This window comes from Somniosus microcephalus, chromosome 7 (assembly GCF_052327205.1).
Source record: "Somniosus microcephalus isolate GS21.2 chromosome 7, FLI_Smic_1.0, whole genome shotgun sequence".
NCBI classification, from domain to species: Eukaryota; Metazoa; Chordata; class Chondrichthyes; order Squaliformes; family Somniosidae; genus Somniosus; species Somniosus microcephalus.
In genome coordinates, this window is record NC_140993.1 from 70168471 (window position 1) to 70173445 (window position 4975).

The following is a 4975-nucleotide window of genomic DNA, read 5'->3' on the forward strand; positions in this document are numbered from 1 at the left end:
CCCCTCCCTCTCCCGCCCCCTCCCTCTCCCGCCCCCCGCCCCCGCCCTCCCCTCCCGCCTCCCGCCCCCCGCCCTCCCTCCATCCCTCTCAATTCAATTTTCAATTCAAATCGCTTTATTGGCATGATAAGGTACATCTTATGTTGCCAAAGCATCGAAAAACATTTATGGTTGTACACATAAACGCAGATCTATTCATATACATTGTATAAACAGATATATCCCTGAGTGTATAAATATACATTCGTATAATTTGTATATACTCTTTTCTTAGGTTTACTGGTTGTCCCTCTGTTTATGGCAAGCTGTAACATAGTGTGCCGCTAAGGTTACACAGTTTCTCTGTTCCCCTAGTAGATATGGGAGTTTTTGGTCGTCATTCAAATTTCTGAATTCAGGGCATATTTGTGTGAATTTTTGGTAGAGAGTTTCTCTCAGTCTCTCTCTCTCTCTCCCCCAGTCTCTCTCTCTCTCTCTCCCCCAGTCTCTCTCTCTAGCTCTCCCCAGTCTCTCTCTCTCTCTCTCCCCCAGTCTCTCTCTCTCTCCCAGTCTCTTCTCCCCCTAGTCTCTCTCTCCTCTCCCCCGGTCTCCCCTCCCCAGTCTCTCTCTCTCTCCCCCCCCCCAGTCTCCTCTCTCTCTCTCTCTCCCCCCCACGTCTCTCTCTCTCTCTCTCCCCCCACTCTCTCTCTCTCTCTCTCCCCCCACTCTCTCTCTCTCTCTCCCCCACTCTCTCTCTCTCCCCCCACTCTCTCTCTCTCTCTCTCCCCCACTCTCTCTCTCTCTTCTCTCTCTCTCTCCCCCCACTCTCTCTCTCTCTCTCTCTCTCCCCCACTCTCTCTCTCCCCCCACTCTCTCTCTCTCTCTCTCTCTCTCCCCCCACTCTCTCTCTCTCTCTCTCCCCAGTCTCTCTCTCTCTTCTCTCTCCCCCCCCCCCCCCCTGGTTCTCTCCCTCTCCTCTCTCCCCCACTCTCTCTCCCTCTCCCCCACTCTCTCTCCCTCTCCCCCACTCTCTCTCCCTCTCCCCCACTCTCTCTCCCTCTCCCCCACTCTCTCTCCCTCTCCCCCACTCTCTCTCCCTCTCCCCCACTCTCTCTCTCTCTCTCTCTCTCTCTCTCCCCACTCTCTCTCTCTCTCTCTCCCCACTCTCTCTCTCTCTCTCTCCCCACTCTCTCTCTCTCTCTCTCTCTCTCTCCCCCACTCTCTCTCTCTCTCCCCACTCTCTCTCTCTCTCTCTCTCTCTCTCCCCCACTCTCTCTCTCCCCCCCACCCACTCTCTCTCTCTCTCTCCCCCCCCTGGTTCTCTCCCTCTCTCACCCCCAGTCTCTCTCTCTCTCTCTCCCCCCCGGGTCTCTTTCTCTCCCCCCCCCCGGTTCTCTCCCTCTCTCTCCCTCAGTTTCCCTCTCTCTCCCCCAATCTCCCTCTCTCTCACCCCCAGTCTCCCTCTTTCTCCCCCAGTCTCTCTCTCTCTCCCCCCCCCAGTCAATTCAATTCAATTCAAATCACTTTATTGGCATGATAAGGTACATCTTATGTTGCCAAAGCATCGAAAAACATTTATGGTTGAACACATAAACGCAGATCTATTCATACAGTGTATAAACAGTATATCTCCCTCTCCCCCTCCCTCCCTCTCCTTCCCCCTCCTCCCTCCCCCTGCCTCCCCATCCCTCTTCCGCCCTCCCTCTCCCCCTTCCCCCCTCCTCCCCGTCTCCCCCTCGCGCGCTCTCTCCCGTACACTCACGCTCTCTCCCTCTCTTCCTTGCTTTTGTACTCAATGCCTCTATTTATGAAGCCCCGGATCCCGTAAGCTTTTTTAACCACTTTCTCAACCTGCCCTGCCGCCTTCAACGATTTGTGCACATATACCCCCCAGGACATTCTGTTCATGCACCCACTTTAGGATTGTACCCTTTAGTTTATAGTTCCTCTCCTCATTCTTCCTACCAAAATGTATCACTTCACACTTTCCTGTGTTAAATTTCATCTGCCACGTGTCCGCCCATTTCACCAGCCTGTCTATGTCCTCTTGAAGTCTATCACTATCCTCCTCACTGTTCACTATACTTCCAAGGTTTGTGCCATCTACAAATTTTGAAATTGTGCCCTGTACACCCAAGTCCAAGTCATTAATATATATCAAGAAAAGCAGTGGTCCTGGAACCGACCCCTGGGGAACACCACTTTCCTTCATTTCAAAATACAACCCTTCACCACTACTCTGTTTCCTGTCACTTAGCCAATTTTGTATCCATGCTGCCACTGTCCCTTTTATTCCATGGGCTTCAACTTTGTTGGCAAGCCTATTATATGGCACTTTATCAAATGCCTGTTGGAAGTCCATGTATACCACATCAACCGCAGTGCCCTCATCAACCCTCTGTTACCTCGTCAAGAAACTCGATCAAGTTAGTTAAACAAAATGTGCCTTTAACAAATGCATGCTGGCTTTCCTAGCAAACCACAATGAAATAAAAGACCGGATAACCTGTTGGTTGAGGGATAAATATTGGCCAAGACACTGGGAAAACTCCCTTGCTCTTTGAATAGTGCCGTAGGATCTTTTGTGTCCACCTGGGAGGTCGGTTTAATGTCTCATCCGAAAGACGACCCCTCTGACACTACGTTACTGTATTGGAGTGTTAGCCTAGATTAAGTGCTGAAGCCTATGGAGTGGAGCTTGAACCTACAACCTTCTGACTGGACCAAGGCTGACACTCAATGGCCTGCACCTTTTTGAAGGAATGTTTGGTGAATATCCAATGCCCAGATGTGTGGGTGTGCATGTACTGGGTGCAGTTGTAATGGATCTACTGGATTGTGTAGCACCTTAGGGACGTGCATAACTGATAACGCCCAATCTCTGGGAAATATCCTATCCCACCACACCTCTCATACCCCTTTATTAAAAAAATTTCCAGGTACTTATCCAACTCCCTGTACCAGTAAATTGAAATCAGTCAATTCCATTCATTCACCACGCCCTGAGTAAAGGAGTTAAATCTGTCTTTTACCTTCCCTCTTCTAAATTTGAGGCTGTGTCCCCTTGTCGCGACTGTGTTAAACAGCATGATGTTTATGTCCTGTGTATGCTTTATGTTCTTGAATCCTTCTGTAAGGTCACCTCTGAACCTTTTCTTCCCCAATGCCAATCTGTAAATCCCAGTCCTGAATGCTTCAATTGACCCAGCATCCATAACCTTTTGGGGGAGTGAGTTCATGATTTCTACTGCCCTTTGTGTGGAAAAAATGCTTCCTGATTTCACTGCTAAATGGCCTGGTTCTAATTTTAAGATTATGCCCCCTTGTTCTGGATTTCCCCCACCAGAGGAAATAGTTTCTCACTATCTACCCTATTGAAGCCTTTGATCATTTCAAACACCTCAGTTAAATCACCCCTTAATCTTCTAAATGCAGGGGAATGCAATTGTCGGTGCCTCATCGCTTTCAAATTGACCTAATTTTCTCTCCTATTCTTTTCAGCTTTGCCCTGAGCGTAACTTCCCAACAAAAAAACACGGCAAATATGAAACAAGTTTCTTTTTAAATGTACTGTGGGTTGGTAACCGTCTATGGTTGGATTTCTGTTGAATTCCTTACAGCAAATGTCACAAAGTGTTTTGGAAAGCAGATAAGCTGAGTAAGGAGAAGAAAAAATATTGTGGAAAAGAGCAAAAACAAGAATCAGAGACCTGGCCACTCCTTCTTATTCGCCTAATTATTTTGATCTTGATGGTGTCCTGGGCTTTGGGCCTGGGTCCTTTACCGGGGTTATCAATTTAACCCCCTCTTGTTTCCATCTTGTTATTGATCAATCCTGACTTTGACTCCACAGCTGCACACGTTGGGCGTGGATTCCGTTGCCTGTTCCCCTCGATCGTGATGATCAAAGTTGAAAAGAATGGAACAGCTGCCCCCACATCTGCTGTTTAATCGCATGCAGACGCTGGAAACCAAAATCTAGGATTAATTCCGGCCGGCCTGCCAGCAAAGGGGAGGGGGGTGGAGGGAGAGATGACAAGAACTTGAGGCCTGTGCGCCTCTCACCCACTATTTCCATTTAAAAGAAACAACATTCCTTATCCAGAGCTCCCTTTAGGTTTTTCCTTAGCTCCTTCCTCTCCTGCGGGCGCTAATTCCGCCTGGGGTACAAGTCCACGGGTACCAGCCCCCCCCCCCAGATACCCCACCCTAAGTGGCCATTCCCCATGTGTCAAGCTGGACGGTCACCGTTAGCGGGCTGGTCGATTTTTTTTTTTAACCCCTCCCTTGCCTGACCGGGGGGTAGCAATGAATTTCACAGCCCATTAAAGTTAGAGAAACTTTTCAGTGGTGGGTGGGTCGGTAACCAGAGGACGCAGATTTAAGATAATTGGCAAAAGAATCAGAGGGGAGATGAGAGTGCTTTTTACGCAGCGAGTTGTTAAGATCTGGAATGCACTGCCTGAAAGGGTGGTGGAAGCAGATTCAGTAGTAACTTTCAAAAGTGAATTGGATAAATACTTAAAGGGAAAAATGTGCAGAGCTATGGTGAATGTGCGGGGGAAAGGGACTAACTGGATAGTTCTACCAACGAGCTGGCACAACACGATTGGGTGAATGGCCTCCTGTGCTGTATGATTCTATGATTAGATGGTTTATATGTGAAAGACAAGGGTTACCCAGGAGTAAGTTACAGCTAGAATCTATTCCAAGGGCTCAGGTGGGTTATCTATGATGCATCAAAAATGGTGACTGGTCACCGAATTCCAAAAGCACTGTGCCTGTAGGTGGCGCTGTCAGTGACCTGTTACAGGAGAAATTGAAGGCATCAGGGCACGACCTAAAGTTACATGACAACTAATGTTCCCTCTAATTTTTTTTTCCGTGCGCGGTCCCTTTAGCACGCGGGATCTTTTCCAGCGGCAACAGCTGGTGAGCGGCCTGCGTGGGACCAACTGATCGATGCGCGGCCACACGCCCGCGCAGCTTAGGGGGA